This window comes from Uloborus diversus, chromosome 9 (assembly GCF_026930045.1).
Source record: "Uloborus diversus isolate 005 chromosome 9, Udiv.v.3.1, whole genome shotgun sequence".
Lineage (NCBI taxonomy): Eukaryota > Metazoa > Arthropoda > Arachnida > Araneae > Uloboridae > Uloborus > Uloborus diversus.
The window spans coordinates 80126351-80145216 of record NC_072739.1 but is presented as its reverse complement, the minus strand read 5'-3'; the positions used below and the strand labels follow the sequence as shown (position 1 = coordinate 80145216).

The following is an 18866-nucleotide window of genomic DNA, read 5'->3' as shown; positions in this document are numbered from 1 at the left end:
ACAAATAGAAACGGTTGCCAAGACGGTGGAAATAAGACGATACATCGACATTGCGACATAACTTTCCGTGTCTCATGTCCAACTTAAATAAGATCATTATCTTTGTTCTATTATAGATTTAGGTTTCGAATATCTAGAAATCGAAAATAGTAGTTCTTTTATAGATGTATTAAGATTGATCAAACCGTTCTTGATCGATTGTTTCTTAATTGTTTGATGTTGACACTTTCACACCGAGCTATTTTTCCCTTAAGTTTTAAATAGATTGTGGTATGTTAGTAGTGTAAATGTTTTTCAACATATCGCACCTAAGAAAAAGAAGTAACACATGCACAACTCAAAATGTTTTAAAAACTTAATAAATATTTATTTAAAATTTAAATTTAATGCTCTTTCTTGCGACAAAACTCGCACAAAGTTAGTTTATTTTCCTGGTGCATGGTGGCATATAAACGATAGAGTCAATGGAGTTGTTTCCTTCCGTCAAAAGTACTACTTTTAGTCACTGAAATTGATGGAATAAGAAAAAAAATAATAAAATAAAGTGTGTGGAGCCAAAGTTTTTTTTATTTTTCCAACAGTTATTTTTTATTTAATTTTTTTAATGTCCAATTTTGGAAATAAGGCGTGGTCTTTACGACGTCACAAGTGATGTACTTTCGAGCGCTACTTTATTTCTGCGCTGAATGTTTACACATTGTTGAAAAAAAAAGGTTTGCCATTAAACAGAAAAAATAGCAATCATAATGAAAATTTTGAATGAAGGCTTTTCTGAAGTAAACATGAACTTCATTAGTATTATTGCGCTATAATATTTTTATCTTTATCTAATGCCTCTCCGCTAGTGGCATCAGTGAATAGTATTTTATCACTTGTGATATGCGCAGAAGTGTAAAAAAAAAGATATTGAATCTGCGCACAGACTAAATTTTTTTTTTTTAATATTAAACTTTGTCGATTTATTTAAAAAATGGTTAAATCCAATGTTTTCAGGCATGCTCTTTCAGAAAAAAATACTATAAAATTTTTGGAAACAACCCAATTGTGACATACTCTTAAAACTTCGTGATTTAGAAGAAACTTTTTGAACTTCGAATTTTCCATATTAATTAAGACTACAAAAAAAAAAAAAAAAAAAAAAAAAAAAAAAAAAAAAAAAAAAACATCACAAATGTTTTGCACGTAGTGTATGTAGCCTTTGAAAATATTTCACGTATTGTAACATTTGAAAATATTGCACCTATGCACGTATACTGCCGTGGGTAGGTAAAGGGCAGTAACTGCACATTTTTCATTTTTCAATCTTTATTGCATTTTTGTCAGCTATTGCACAAGCTTGCGTACTTGGTTTCTGCTGAAAAAAACGCCTAAAAACGCGTTTCTTCAAATATGTTAGAAACTCATTTCTACAGATATTGCCATTTACCTGCTGGCGGCAGTATAGCAGTTTAAAGTAGCATCGAGTAAAACTTTTGATTCTCTCCAATGCAATTTTTTCTTTAATTGTTTCACTTTTGTTGCACTGAAACTGCAATAAGTACTTTTGTAATAAATATATGACTTTGTGAGACAGTCAGAGCTTACGTAAATCAAGTCCATGAACGACTTCATCCAATTTGGTGTCTTATTATATGAAGCGTTCAAAACTAAACTGCTTAGTTTGGAATGAAACTTTCAGAGCTAAAAGGAATCAAGTCGTTCATGACTACATCCATTGAGCTCTGACCGCCCCATATGTTGTTGAAATTTTTGGGAGTTGTATATATGGTTTTTAACTCTCGACACAAAAAGGAAAGAGGTTACAAGTTTGAGTGTGTATTTCTCTGCGCTGTCGTAGTTCCTAAACAGATGAACCGACCTAGAAAACTTTTTTTTTTGTTTGAAAATGACTTGATTCAGAATGATCTTAACTAGGTTTTACCGAAGTAGGGGGGGCCTGTAGGCAAAGACCTAGGCAAGGAAACATGTGGTCTGATGTGGGAGGATCTCTCCCCGATATGAGTAAAAAAATCAAAAATGAAAATTGTCCATTTTTCTCATATAATTTGCTTACTTGTATAATATAAAAGAATTTGAATTTGAGTACATACAGTTATATATTATACAATATATTTTCTACTCCTTGTACAACAGAAGAAAAATAGACCGAAATAAATCTGTGGCGGGAGGGGAGGCGGTTTCCATAAAGAAAACATGCGTTATTGTTTCACGAAAAATCCTTTTAGCCTTATGGCAAAATATACTTACAGTGAAGTGTTTGGTAAGCAACTTCAAAGTGTCTAAACATGGTCTGAGTCATTCTATTGAAAGAGGTTCGGGTGTAAAAACCAAAACTATTAACTAGTTTGCTTGAGGGTTTTAAGCGAAATCGGATTTGTAGACATCTGTTACTGAGCTGGGTTTCTCTCTTTATCTTTACTAATAATAAAGCTAGTAGTCTGTGTGTCTGGATTTCTGAATATCTCTTACGCGCATAGAGCCTAGACCGTTCGGCGGAGTTTCATGAAATTGGGCACAAAATTAGTTCGTAGTATAAAAGTGAGCACCTCGAAGCGATTTTTTGAAAATTCGATTTTGTTCTTTTTCTATTCCAATTTTAAGAAAATTTTGCCGAGCAGATTATCATAACTTGGACGAACAAATTACCATAACGTGGACGAGCAAACTACCATATGCGACCATGGGCAAGCAAATTACCATAGCAAATTGGCGAGAAATTCATCATCCTTTATTTATACAGGCGAACCAAATGACCTTTTAATGTTCTACTACGAGCAAAGCCGTTCGGGTACTGTGCTAGTGCTTTATCAAACTACTATATGTTGGAACTCATCTCATATTAAATCCTGGCCACGTTGCAGCCTTCAAACCATAGTGGATCCACGAAACTGATTCATGAGCCTGTTGTTATTGTTTAAAAGGTGACTTGATCCAGAGTTCTTAGCCACTGGTGCAGAGCAGAACTTCCTGCAGTCGGACACTGAGCAAGATATTAAAAAAATTAAACTCGCCTTGTGTTTTGTTAAAACTGGTTTCATCTTTTGAAACCAGTCACTTCAGTTCTTCACCAGTTTCACTTGAATTACTGAAAATACTGTGGAGATATTAATAAGAATATGTTTTAGAATTCTTTTGCTACTTCGGCAGTGAAAACTTAATTGCACAATGAAACAATTTTAATACCTATCGAGAGACTGAATTTTTTTCGTACGATAGAATTTGTTCGGAGCTTTCAATATAGAGAACTCGAATTTTTCACCTTTTTAGCAAATTTTTTAAATAAATATCTAAATTCTTCACACGATCGGTAGCAATTTCATCTTTGGCTGACAATCGGACAAAGTCTGCACCACCGAGAAAATGGTTTCTCGATGGTACTGGAAAAACTCAAAGATTTAAAATTTTTATCTGTTACTACTTTTATTTGTTAGCATATAAAATACTTTTCATTTATTTTAGTACAGCGGCAAGGTTTTAAAATTATTTGCAATTTCTCCTTTGGATCCTGTTTTTGCGGTTAGCAAAACTTATTAATTCTGATTGTCTTTCATTTTTCGTGTTTTCCTATGTTGTCTAGGAAAAATATATATTTGTATTTAGTTTCTATACGTATTCAGGTTCACATGATTCATCTAAATATGAGATGCGGCCCTTTAAGGTCTTTTTTTTTTTTTTTTTTAATTAATTTTAAGTTTTGTTTAATATTGCCAATCACTGAATTTTCTTTCAGGAAACGTGCAGCAGCTCATAAGCTATTGTATAAAGAAAAATGGCGGCTGCGAACAAAAATGCCGAGATGGATCCACAGGCCCGATATGTTCATGCTTCAAAGGCTACGAATTAAAACCGGACAATAAGTCATGTGCAGGTATGCTACCACCAGAATATACGCTTAGGTAATTAATAGCAGCAATGATGGCAGAGTCACCAGAGGTCTTTGGATTCACCTCTCCCACGTTACGTTAAGCTAAATACACCAACCCGAGTCTCAGCTACACTGTCCACCTCTGGCAAGTTGATCTCCGCTGCCCGACCGATTAAACAATTCCATTTGTTGAAATAGGGGTGAGGAGAGACCATGGAGGTAGGAGTACAGGAGGGAACATACCGTATCTACTCCCCAGTGGCGGCTCGTGCCTTAATTTAGCGGGTGGGCCCGCAGTTATGTTTATGGGTCATTCTTCAAAAAGTGTAACTTTTCTGTCACACGGCTTTTACAGTAAAAACTTTAGGGAACGATTCATTTAACGATGATTTTTAATGTCATCAAAAATATATCTATTTAAACCTGACAACAATTTTTATTTATTTTTTTTTTTTTTAGAAAATTTTTGGTTCACAACCTTCGTGGCGTGTCATACACCTTGTGTGACTGTTTTTGTTGCTTAATAACTTGTTTATTTAAAAGCAGTGATGTTCCCATCAATTTTCCTGAGGGTATACTCCCAGTAATCTACTAAGTACAATTTGTGTAACGTGAACATATACATATTATGTCATAATATGAAAATTTATGATTTTTATTTTTGTTATTTATGAGTAAAATAATTGGAACTTAGCTGGGCCATTGTTTATGGTTATTTCTAGAAGGTAACACTTTCTTGTAAGAATGAAAAAAAAAGAAAACAAAAGGTTTCGAAATTGAAAAATATTTGCGTTCAAAAGTTACGTTTTCTGGAGAATGACCCTTATATTATATGTTTACACAGATAAAATGATGAAAACAATGGTTGGTAAACTAATGCTGAGGAACATAAAATGTTACTTAAATCAGTTAATACAAACTTCAGATAGCCCTACAAAATTATACCACTTGATTTAATACTCCCAAACCTGTTTTTGTGCGGTGGATAAGAACCTCATAAAAACAAATTGTTCGTTTTAAAGATAACTTCGTTCATTTTAAAAAACATTTTGTCTGTTTCATAAATAATTTCGTCAATTGAGTCCCAATCTGATTGAAATTTTCATATATCGCGGGAAAAAGAAATCACACAAAAAAATTGTACAAAAAGAAAGACCGCACAAAAACAGGTTTGTGTGTACATAGATTATACAGGGTGTTTCGTTTTAACCAACAAGACCTTCTTTTTTGCAACTGTTTGTCCAAGATGCATACTTCTAATTGCAAAAATGTTCAAAATCAGGTGCAAGGTTAAGGAATTGAAAGTTTGAAGCAAAAATAAGAATGAGTCAAATGATACAAAATTCAATTTTTTTATACGGGCCCTAGGTTTTCCAACTTATATTCAGGGAAGTCATCACCATTAAAATGTAATTCCAACACAAAAAGTTTGACATTAGTACGACCAATGTTCACCCAGATATGAAACGCAGCGTTTCGTGACTTACACCACTTCACACTCACTGTCAATAACACCTTTTGAGGGAAAATTTAGCAGTTTAAAAAGGCTTAAAATTTTTGTGTGCAAATCTGGTTTTTCAAATTGATTAATGTTTTGTAGTGTTTTCGCGTATCACAGCATAAAATTTGCATTTGTTTTTGAATAGCATTAAAAAACATAAATACTTTGTTTTTTAACTTTGACAACCTATCATTCTTCTGAAAGGACGATAAGTTCCTATCTCATTTCTATCTGGTCCCTTAAAACTTTAAACTCGAATATCTCCTTGAGTTTTGCTCGCATAAATGTCAAATTGTTTCTGTTAGTAATATATTTCAATTGAGATTATTTCCCTAAATGTAAGTTAGGAGACCTAGGGTCAGTAGAAAAAGTTATTTTTAGTTTTTGACTCTTTTTTTTTTCGCTTTAAACTTTTAGTATCTTAACTCAGCATCTGATTTTGAACATTTCTGCAATTGGAAGTATGCACCTTGAACAAACAGTTGCGAAAATGAAGGTCTTATTGGTTAAAACGGAACACCCTGCATATTTTAAATGAAACACTCGGCTTCCCTTAAGCGATCGAATTGATAATAATATTAACAGCAGTAATAACAACAATATGTTGTAATAAAAATATTAATCTCATCAACTGTGCCATTCCCCTCCCTCCAAGAGGGGTGGCACACCGTGAAACATTAAGGAATCAGACTCTCAAAAAGAGAAAGACCCCTTACCACTAAAAACACCCCCGTGAAAAATGGTTTTGCTTGGTGAATTAAATTATTTTCAGGACAGGCATAAAAAGGTATTCAACAATATTAAAAAAAAAATACTTTAATTACAGTATACGCATCTTGACATAACAATTCAAGCAACTTTAAAATTAAAACATGGATAACTGACAAATAGCATCTAAAAGGTCCATCTGAACAACAACAAAAATAAGTAAATGAAATAAAAGAAATAAACATAATATTTCTATTGCTGCATTTTTTACTAATCGACTTTCAAATTTAACTTATGTTTTATCATCATTATTAAATAATAATCTTGAGTAAGAGTGGTTGAAAAATTAATTACGGTCACACATATACCCTTAACAAAATATTTAATCGACTAGTTATAGGCACATTAGCTTGAAAGGATCTTAAATATTTTAATTAATGTCAAAACTATACCTATCCTATATGATAGAAAAAAAAGCTAAGGTACGTACCAATAGAACTGCGATCTGATGAAAAAGAGTAATGTAATTTCTACAGTGTCTCTCGACCTTTTTTGACATGCGGGCCTGCAAAAGCTTTTCAAAAAAATTCACGCGGACTTGTGCTGTTTTCTTGTTAACTTGTAAAAAAAAAAAAATGTTCGCGAACCATTAAAAACTAATGAAAAAAAAAATTACGAACGACTGAAGTTTTTTCCCCCTTCCTTTTTTACAAAGTAATAATAATAATAAATGAATAAGTAAATATATAAATAAAACTCTATTAAATAACTGCTACACAAGTATTTAAATATTAAGACAAGAAGTAACTATGGTCGAAAAAATGGACACAATTTTTAAAAAAGCTACTGAGAAATCATAGAAAATTACGAAAATTAATCTTAAAACTGACGTAAAAGATCAAGTGTTGGATAATATTATAATTAGGTAATATGGAGTTTCCTTTCTTCTCCTATTTTTTTATTTTTTGCGAGGACGACCAAAAAAATCTGAGGATCAGCCTTTTTTTTTTTTTTTTTTTTCGCCGGTGCGTCAGACACCGGGCTGCTCTATATTCGAAAAGAAAGTCCTTACACAGAAATTTTGAGAATAAGCATCTCTAACTCCAAAAACAAACAAATAACTAAAAAAATTATGCATGCGTTGCAAAACAAATGTACAGAATCTCATGAAACCGGCAATCTCCATGCCTTATATATATATATATATATATATATATATAGTAATAGCTGTTGAAGAGGAAAAAATTAATACAAAAAAAAAAAGAAAAGAAAAGAAAAAAACAGAAGCGGAACGGTATGATAAAAGGTTTTCCCTGACACATGGGCATGGGCAGCCGATTCTCTGCCCTTTTACATGTTATTCTAGTGAGCGACGTTTCTAGACTCTTCTCCGCTGACCTCCACTCTTCCCTCCAAACCGCTATAGACAACTACGATTTCGTTTGGGCTCGGCGAATTTTGCCCACCCTTGAGTTGCAATGAATTCCTTCGGGTGTTATCACCCGCCGTTTTTCGCTTTCTGATTCAGTCATTGCGATTGGCTAAGGGCAGAGGCGTGACTCTTAGTTTCGGGGGCAGATTCACGCGAGCCCGCAGCTCCCAAAACTGTGCACAGCGCTAAAATTAATGGGATTTAAAAACTTTCTGGTTATGTTTAGAGATATGCGGAGAGGGGGTGGGCTAGATGTTTAAAATCTGTTGTGCGCCTTACTTTTTACTTTTTTTAACTGAAACACAAAACGATATTTTTGTTAATAATGTATTTTATCAATTACAATTTTTTGGGTGGGCCGAGCCCACCCTGCCCATAGCGACGAGCCGCCCCTGCTACTCCCATTGTCGCGTTTGAAGTAACTGTGAGAGTTCGGCGGCCATGTTAGGTGGTGAGAAAGGGGAAAAAAGACTCGTTTTACTCTGGCGAAAATTTCGCGTGTTTAACTTTTCTCGCTCAAATTGATAATGAAAGTATTTTTTGCCTACCTGAGAAAAAAAAAATGCCCAACACAATTATATTTTAAGCTTTAAATTTCTTCATTGCCTAGTTTTAGAGGAAAAATTTCACACGTCCTTTTTGAAGCTTAACTTCATAGTAGTTGTCCGGTTGAAGTAAATACATTTCTTCATCAATTTCTCATAGAAGCTAAATTTAACAGTATCTCTTTTAGAGACCTGAATTTATAATATCTATTCGATCGTAAACTATACTGCTATTTTATTTCAGGAAATGAATTCATTCAGCGTTTACGCTTGATCGTCCAATTTCACCGAAATTTTAGTTCAAAATATGAATAAGACGCTGCAATCCTACGACTATTACACTTTTTGTGTAAAATGTTAAGAGTCCATTAGATTACTTGTTCTCGCTTCGATTTTTAAATTGAAAAACCTTTCTGGGCGCTTTAACTTTACATTGCTTTTAACAGAGTCTCAGTGCATCTCATTCTGATCTAATATATTCTCGTTTGTGTTCCTCCAAATTACATTTTATGATCTTTTTTTTTTTAAACTAGATATCAATGAATGCAAGAAAAACAATGGTGGCTGTGACCACAACTGCTCCAACACTCCCGGTTCATACTTATGCTCCTGTTATCCTGGCTTTCAACTGCTAGAAGACCAGAGGAAGTGTGATGTGAAAGGTACGTTTGGGTCTGCCGAATCAACGTCAAAAGTCTGAAATCTTTAAGTCTCGTCTAAACTGATTAATGCGACTGTGTTTCGATTTAAAGCTGAATTGACTCGATAGCAAGTGGCTCCAATATTTTTTTTTAGCTACACAAGTCATTGAAAAACATAGAATCAAGGGCGTTCCGAAATTTTTGAGAGAGCGGAAATTCTTAACTTGACGAATGGAACTCCGAAGTTTTACCGAATGATGATAATTTTGCTGAATATAACTCCCAAGTTAGCTGAATGATGAAAAATTTTGCAGAATAGAGCTCCAAATTTTGCCGCATGAAAGTTCAAATTTCGCCGAACGACGATAATTTTGCAGAATAGAACTTCAAAATCCGTCGAATGATAATAATTCTGGCGAATAGAACTCCAAATTTTGCCGAATGATCATAATTTTGCCAAATAAAGAAATTTTTGTAAGGTCATAGTGACCTCCCATCGGTACGCCCCTGCATAGAATTTGCAGTTCTACAGCTTGGGTACACCATCTTACGGTGATTTAAGAAATTGGCCAAAGAGGTTACGCAGATAGCCTACTGAGGCTCTTTCTTGAAACGAGCTGATCACATGACTTCCTTTTACACCAATTTAATGATAATAGTGCCTTGAGAGAAAGCAAAGAAACACTTTAAATATTTTTACCCCAAGTTCGTTGCAAATCGAAGCAAAGAAAACGTTTTATACAGATAGATTTTCCCAATTTTGGCAATTTTAATGCGATTCAATGGTTGACTCTCTAAGTATGGCCAAATTGAAACCAGATTTGTATTTAAAAAAAACGCCAAAATTGTCGCCAAGTTGGCTACAAAATTTGACAACCAAAATCTTGGCGTAAAATCGCCAAGTGTTTGCCAAATTATAACACCACTTGAGTTTGCATTGAAATTAACAATAATTTCCCCCAAAAAGGTGTAAAAGACTCCCTTTGAAACATCCGAATGCAACCAAAAGGAGAGCTGCACAACTAGACCCTACTATGAGTCTACGTACCAAATTTCTACTTTCTAGAACATACCGTTTTTGAGTTATGCGAAATATACGAACATACAAACAGACGGCACGAGAAAACTCGTTTTAATTCGGGGATTGTCAAAATGGATGTTTCGGGTGTCTATACGTTCTTAGGCATATATCCACGTGTGGTCGGGTTGGAAAAAAAACTCAATATTCATTCGGGGGCGAGCAAAATGGTAATTGAGGCCAATTTTTGGGTGAAAATCTTTTAGCGAATACAATACTTCCTTTACTTCGTAAAAGGAAGTAAAAACGCAAGAGAACCCAAAAGGTAAAACATTGCAATTTGTCATAGGCAAGGCAGATGTCGGATTGGAAAGGTGTAAATGAGGGCGGTTCTTTGTTTTACCTCTATGAACAGCCATTGGCCAGCGGCTATAACGTCTCCTATATAGTTCATTTGAATTGCAATGTAACACTGAGAAGACACGCTATGCTAAGAAAGTAAGCTCAAGAATTAGAAGATGCATCTTAAGGCTCTTCTATACCGTCCATCTTGGATTTCGACGCTAATGCTTTCTCTACGGGAAAATCTGCTACCTGTGCAAAGCATAACACGAGAAATTACTGGAATATTTTCATGCGGTTTGTTTTAAACGATGGCTATGACACAGAACTAGATATGCGCTTTTTTATTTTTTCTGTAATTATTTTGAAATTTTTTTAATAGCATTTTAAAACTTTAAACGACTATTTTAACACGTTTGAAAAATGATATGGAAAAACTGAAAAAGGAGCGCAAAAGATTGAACATTTCTCTTTAAAAACATATTTTGAGTTTGTTTCTGAGACAATTTGTTCTATTGATATTCTCCACGGAGTAAAGCCTTGTTTTCGAAAAATTGTGAAAAACTGCGAAAAACACGCCTTTCACCAGACCACACCCATTTCCTCCCACTTTGAGGGGCCACTTTCTCTTCTCCCCCAGGGTCTTCAGGGTCTTGGGGTCTTGTCTTCTGCTTCTCCGCTCCTCCGCTTTGCCTCAATGGCAGGCAATAAATTACTGAATCCCTACTAATGACCATTCATTCTTTGTCGTTTTGTGTGTTGGTCTTGTATTTCTGTGACATCGACGAAACTCGTTCTGAAAAGAAGTTTTTTTCTTCTTTCGAGTTCTATTCGATAAGTTTTTGAAATTATTTAGGTGATATATTTTTCAATGCTGTTTTAATATAAGTACCCCCGTTTAAATGTAGAAGTTATTTTGTTTGAAAAATCAGTGAAAATTACCGCATCTTATAATGGGAAAAAAATTCGAAATGCCATTTTTATTTATGTATTTCTTTATTAAATTATTAATTAAAAAAATATATAGCCAAGTACAGTGATTGCGATTTATATCTCGATGTGAAATTTGCAAAAATATAAACGAATTCACTTAAAATACACTAGCCACATTAGGGGAAAAGTGGCGAGTAAATCATGAAATTTCCCACTCCTGAGTGTATGTGCAGTAGAATGAGATTAATCTGGCGATTATACATATTCCCCAGAGATTATTCAAAATGGGGTTGTTTCCTTCAGTCAGAAGTATTATTTTTAGTCACTGAAATTGATAGAATAAGCAAAAAAAAAAAAAACATGAAGCGAGAAAAAACTTTCATTTCCAGATGCTTATTTTTTAACATGTCCGATTTTGAAAATAAGACGTGGTCTTTATGACGTCACAAATGATGTACTTAGGCGCATCTGTGTATTGCGTTTTCACGTTATTGTATTCAAGAAGCGAATTAAATATTGCGCTCTACGTTTGCTATCAACCATATCGTTGCCATTACACTTGAGTAAAGATGCGAATTAAATATTACGCTCTACGAATGGCAACAGTGAATGGTATTTCATCATTTGTGTTGTCATCGGCAGAAGCGTACATAATAAAAGCGTACCGATTAAAATAAATTTTTAAAATTATTAAACTTAGTCAAATTATTTAAAGAATGGTCAGATTCTATTTGCAACTCCAGAGCTCGAATACGCTACCTTGCGGTGATTAACAATATTAAAGAAAAAGGTAAAACATTCCATGCCACGTGTTTTCTTTGGGTAAATTACAGGCTTCAGACAGTTTGTTGTGTAATGTAATTTCAGAAGAATAGAAATGAAAGCTTCCCACAAACACGATCAAAAATTACTGTCATTCACCGTCAAAGCAGGTTATAAGTTACGGCATCTGTTTGTTCTACCTTTTACATCCACTATTAGACAGTGATTGCAGCGCCCCCTATAGTTTATTGGAGTTGCGAATGTTTTTAAGCATGCTCTTTCAGGAAAAAAAAAAAAACTTTTAATTTTGGAATCAACCCCATTGCCACTAAAGTTGGGAAATAGTCTTTGTTATAATAAAGCTGAAGTCTGTCTGGAGGATGTCTGGTTGTCTGGATCTCTGTGACGTTATGTCCGTCGGACGTTTTGTCCCTCGGATGTTTTGTCCGTTGGACGTTTTGGTCATGGATGTTATGTCCGTGGACGTTATGGATCTGGACGTTATGTCCGGTTCCCGTGACGCGCATAGTGCCTTGACCGTTCGGCCGATTTTCAGGAAATTTGGCACAAAGTTAGTTTGTAGCGTGGGGTGTGCATCTCGAAGCAATTTTTCGAAAATTCGATTTTGTTCTTTTTCTACTCCAATTTTAAGAACACTTTCCCGAGCAAAATTATCATACGACGGACGAGTAAATTACCAAGTTATCATAACGTGGAACCGTAATATGGTAAGCCAATAGGCGAAAAATTCACCATACATTTTTTGTAATTATACAGGCGAACCATAAGACCTTTTAATTTTCTACTACAAGCAAAGCCGTGTGGGTATGACTACTATTTAATATTTATCAAATATATTTCTTGACTCGTAGTGGTGAATACAATAAAAGTCCATAGCTTTTCTAAAAATCAGGTCAGTTTGTATAGAAAAAATATTTTGCTTGACAATGTTCCTGAACTAGCAATATTAATTAAAAATAATCGTCTCTTTCTGGAAGGATCAGATATATCACACACAACGATGCCTTTGAAAATGAAGTTTAGTAAAAAAGTTGCTAATAATTCGGAAAGTCACAGCAGAATGAGTCTGAATAGGTTATCTTACAAGAAAATGTTTTTCTTTAGAATATTGGCTTGATTTGCTTTTTGATATCGAGGCTTTGTGTGTTATGCATTTACTTTCAGATCTTTAATTTTGAAGACTTTGACATTATATAGAATTCTAAATATGTAATTAAATTTGAAGTTCCGTTTTGTTTAGGTAAACATTAAATAGTTAATAATATAAACTTTTTTTTTATAGAATTAAAACTATTATCTAATATACATTTTCCACGTCAAGAAATGAAAGTAATGTACAAAAAAAAAAGGCATATTTCAGTTTTTTAATTGAAATATTATTAGAAATTTTAATTGCAACCGAGACATTTTTCTTTTTTTAGACGATTGAGTTTTCTGGTGTTGCTTGAAAATGTTCAGTTTTTGCAATTAAGATCTCATTACTCCACAAATAATCCTAATTTATTGCATTATCCACGAATAGGAAATTATGTGAATAAACTAGTAAATTTGATAAACATTACATAATGTATCATATTTACCAAGTCTATTGAAAATTATGAATAATCGTCGCTAGTTATATATAATCAACAGTTTGTTTCCGTTACACACACACACACGGCAGGGAGGTACTTGGGCACCCGAGTAGGAACGTAGGTGGTTTTTGGAACGCCAAAAAAAGAACCAAACCGTTCCAATTTTAATTTTAGGGCTTTACGATGCATCGATGCATCGTAAAGCCCTAATTCCCAGACATCATTTCATTGTTCTTTAACTTGAATTTGTAATTATTTTTACATTTTAAAGAAATTGTCTGCTTGTATTTTTACATTAATAACATTTTTTTTAACATCTTTTATGTGTCTCTTTTTTCAACAAATACTTGCCTTTTGCTTTAGGCGGAGAGGGGGAGTGCAGGCCAGTCATTTCGATTTTTTTTTCCAATTGTGGAAAAAGGTGTACACTCTTCAAAATTTTTATAGAGAACCAACTAAAACCACGGCCTTTCGTACGTAAAGAATAAATGTTCAAAAATCAAGGGGGGGGGGGAATGTCAACCTCCCCGTAAATGACGGGCCTGTGAGTGTGACTATGCGCATCAAAGTGGGAAATTATGGTGGTAAGATTCTGAAGTGAAGATTTGACTAAATCTTATAAGATACAGTCGAACCTCGTTAAAACGAACTTTAATGGATCATTAAAATCGATTATTCTTAACAGAATTCGTCTTATTCGAAAAACAAAAACAATGGGACAGAGAATACAAAAAAGTCCGCTTTAGAAGTAATTATTTTTAAGCGTGTTCGAATTAACGAGGTTCGTCAGTATTGTCAAAAAAAAAAAAAAAAAAAGAAAGAAAGAAAACTAATCAGCTCAAAAAAGAAAAATTAAAATAAAAAATAAACTCAAAAAATTACGAAATTAACATACTCAAATATGACGAAATTAATTTGACGAAACTAATACTCTCAAAACTACGAAAATGATTGTCGATTTGACGAAACTAGAATGAAGAAATATTTCGTTACATTTGACGAAATTCGCATCTTCAAACCAGAGACGAAAGCAGTTTCCTCAATTTGACGAAATGTTCGCTCGGAGCATATCCCTGGAAGCGATTTCGTCAGAAACGAAGAAAATTTCGTCGAATATGAAAGTCCATTTCTGAGAGTGTGTTAACGTTGTTTCACTTGCTTTTAAACATTATTTACGTTTGGCGGACTAGAAGTATGGATTGATATAATTTGTTTTAATTCCAACTTGATTAACACTACCTTTTATGTATTTGTTTATTTTTAATTTAAAAAATAACTTATTTGTCAAAATTATTGACAGAAACAAATCTTTTCAATAATGCGCAATTAAATTTCGGCTGGAATTTTGTTTTTAAAACTATTATTTGTGTGTGTGTGTGGACATGGAGGTATATACTACTCTTCCACTGACCACTGAGTTCAAAATTCGTCACGTGTGTGTCGGTGGTTCTTCTTAAAACATAATTGGAACTTCGAACTCGATACTCGACCAAAGTGCTACTCGGTACGTCTCTAATGCATGAATTACTGAAAGGTTCTTTTGTTCAATGAAATGATAAAAAAATATTTCCTAACATGTTTCCCTTCGACATACTGGGTTGATAAAATTAGAATTTTTATCATATCCTCCTTGAATGTACGCGAACCTTTTGAACCTTTTTTTTTTTTAATGCCTGGTCTGTGCTCGGCAGTTATAAAATGGCTTTTAACAATTTTCCAGTGCACAGTTCACCGTTTTTGTGTAATGTTAATTTTTGTTCTCAAGGTGTCCATTATTGTACTGATCTGAATTATTTTCATTACTGCATTAAAAAATTCAAACCCTGAGCAGTTTTAAATCGAATGAAAGAAGTAGAAATACCTTTTCCGTCGGACTGCGATCTATTGTTTCCACTTTATATCATGTAACTTGATTTTATGTTATGTTATTAGGTAGTTTTTATTACTTGCTCCTTTCTTCGGATTGAAATGTTGCGTTGAAAACCCGAGTACAGTCAAATACATCAGTTGATATGAAAAAATAGATTCAAGGAACGGGAATTTATTTCTAACTTGTAGCATTGTGGAACTGATAAAATTTTATTCAGGGCGAATGACTAATGTCTGAGAATAACATCCATATTTATAGTGGAATATGTTTTTGTTTTTGTTAGTGATAGTTCTTGAAATTGCGCCTTTTATCTCAATGACTATTATACATCCCCCTCCCCCCTCGCAACGTTAATTTCTGTTCCCGCCCTCCGCCCCTGTTTGTAACTGAAAAGGGAAAAAAAAACTTTAGAATGTTCCTATTTATTCTCAAGTATCACTTATTGTGATATGTGCAGTAGTTTCGGAAATTCGATTTTTAAAAATTTTGTTCATCATTTGTGCGCACCATGTTCAATATTGAAATTTAGATGATTAATAAAGCACTTGAATTTATATTATAACTTTTCTTTTCTCTCTTTTTTTTCTGCCTTCATTTCTCAATTCTATTTTCTACGCATTCTCGCAAATTTTATAGTTTGCAGAATAAGTTAATTTCCTGACACATGGTCTTCTTTCTTCTTTTCTTCTGTCACCCTTTGGCGGGAGAACTTGAGTTGAAAACTCAGACAGCTTTCCCTGCTATTCCTTTCGCTGAATACTAAATTCTCGGAAATCGTAAGCAGTCAGCTCTAGAAACACTTTGAAACGAAAACACATGTTTACTGATTTACGGAGGGGAAACAGGCCGGGTGGGAAACATGTTTTGGAACAGGATCCTTCGAATCTTTCGCAGCTCTCTCTGCCCTCGTCCGATCGCAAAGACAGTACCTTCGGGCACAGCTTAGATTTATGGCTGTCCATTCACGTAGTCAGTGATTGACGCTGTCCATCATGAAATCTGACCAATTAGCAGTGCAAAAAAAATCGAGTTAGACCCTCCCAGAAACACCCTCTGTGTTGCCACAGATTTCGTGATTTCGCCGTGTCAGATTTTACGGAGAGGTTTAGAAGAGCCTTAAGATCTTTAGCTTCTCTCCCTCTAAAGATGCTGGAGTACACTGGTTCAAAACATTGCTTCATTGAACCTCATTTGGTAGTTAATTTAAACTTGGGTATTCTTGCAAAGTCGTCAAAGTGAATTAAAATTTGTATTGAAATGTAAACCAATCGGCCGACTCCATTTATGTCACCAATCTCGCGGAGCGATCCTGTCATCATAGTCTGGCTCATTTTCCTGTCAATGTAGCCTATAACCGCAGCTTCAAATCATCTCCTTTCTACCATAGGCGTGTCATCTCTACTTACATTACTTACTCTATGTTGGGAAACAAAAATGCTTGTTGAAAAAAACATTTTCTTCTAAAATATAACGCTGCAAAATTACAATGTTGGATAAACTATTAGGGGACAGTCCAGGGGCAATTATCACAAGGTGGAAAACTTGGCGCTTTTTCAAAACTTTTCGCCAAACAAGTCAATTTACAGGACTCATTTGCTTGCCAAAAAGAATTTAGCTGAAGTTTTAGGTTAAATGTATAACTTTTAATAAAATAAAACTCTCAAACATGATTAAAAATTTTATCCAAATGAAAATAAATTCACCAAATAGTTAAATTGAGCCATTAAAAAAGTTAAATAATCAACCGAATAAATATATTATGTTAATAAAAAACAATAACTGATATGAGTTTTACTAAAATGTAAAGTTAAAGCATCAGGACTAAAAAATGACAACAAGAATTTTACCAATAGAAAATGTTTTCGTCAATTTGGCATGTTCCACGTTATGATAATTCCCCCGACAGTCCTTTCTATGAGCTTGAATTTATCATGCTACGTTTTCTTCCGTAGAAGACGAAAGTGACATCGGCCCGATACGTGGCGACCTTCCCGAGTACGAATATGCAGCCAACAGGGCCAAACTTCTGAAGAAACTGAAGGGCATTCCCTTGAGCGACAGTCATTACGGCCTGAAGCAAAGTGAGAGATTTACCGGAGGTAATGAACATTTTAACATTTGAAAAACTCCATTTTAATAGATTTGACATTTGTTGAACAAAACACTCCGAATATGTTAGATTCCTGCTCCCTTGCTTGAACTTTATGAAGAATATGCTGCTCAAACTTCCAATTTGTTCGGGAGACTCCCGAATTTCGATGACTTCTCCCGAACTCCCTAAAGTAAATATCTCCTGAAATTTCAACAGAATAACGAAATACCCCCGTCCCTCCTCAAAAAAAGAAAAAAAAAAAAATCTAGTGATTAGAGTTTGAAGAAAAGTTTTTAAGGTAAAACAATTGCTATCGTAAAAGCGAAACCTTTTCAGAGACGCGTATAAATCCGAACTTTTTTTAAACATGTTTGTTTCATTTCCCATCTTTTTAAAACTTTTATTTCTCAAAAAATGCGGTAGAATGTTATCGATTTTTCTTTGAACTTCCTAAAATTTTACCTGCTACAAGGAATGTTTAGTATCACTTTTAAGTGAAAATAGGCTTATGCCTCTTTTGAACCTTTTTTTTTTTTTTAACCTAAAAGATGTCTATATGTTTTTTTTTTTTTTACTTTCAAGAGTAAAAATAGTCATCTCAAATTTCAAAATTTCGGATTCCATGAAGACTCTATTTGAGAAATACCTACTAATAGCTCAAAAATTTAAATGGAGAGAGTGCAAAGTCGTCTGAATAACAAAATAGTGCATAATTGAAATTTTTTACTTAACCATTTATTTTCAATGCATTTCTATTATGCTTACCTTTTCTTATGTTCTTAGTTTCTTGCAAAGAAGGATTCTTTGGACCAGGATGTAGCTACACTTGTCAACAATGCAAAAATGGAGGTTTCTGCAATTCTGGAAAAACAGGCTGCACGTGCAAACCTGGCTTCAAAGGAATAGTGTGTAAAGAACATTGCCCTCAGGTAGCTTTTATTTTAGAATCGTGGCAGCACAATTGATTCCATTGGGTAGCAGAATTTTCGTTTAGGTTGTTACCTATAAAGTAGCTTTCTCTAGTTGCAGTGTTAGTATTGTGATGATATTGTTTCTGCATTTTCTGTCGATATTCAATTTCTGTGAATAAATGATCTGTAAGTCGTTGCGCCAATCCGTTCGTATTACTTTTAGATGCGGATATTAAGGTTAATATTTTTGATATTTTGAAACATTCTTATTCAGAGTCACAACTGACTACAACTGTATTTATGTCGAGGACTGCATACTAAGTGCCTTACCTCCATTATTTTATATACCGATAGATGGCAGCACCATCACCGGATCGAACAGTTAATGAGAATTTAGAACTAGTCCAAGAGCTAATAGCTACCTGGTGCTAGCACCCCCAGAGGTATCGTTTCACTTGGAGGACATTGAGACCACGAGCATATTTAACGTCGCCCAGTCCCCTTTGATGACGACGGTGGGTCTTCGACCAGCGAGGATCGAACCCGAGACCCTCCGGTCCCGAGTCCAATGCCTTACCGATCAGGCTACCACGGCCCCATTTTGAAACATGTATAGTATTTATAGTGCTTTATACAACTTCGCGATGCTTC

General features: G+C 34.3%; 1 protein-coding gene across 1 annotated transcript in view; it reads left to right on the top strand.

The window, feature by feature from the left end:
- Positions 1–18127: 18127 nt before the first annotated feature.
- Positions 18128–18866, top strand: part of LOC129230340 (multiple epidermal growth factor-like domains protein 10) — a 12575-nt gene continuing 11836 nt past the window's right edge. Inside the window, exon 1 of the mRNA XM_054864738.1 lies at positions 18128–18233. The gene's annotated coding sequence lies outside the window, so the exon portion shown is untranslated. The remainder of the gene's footprint in view (positions 18234–18866) is intronic.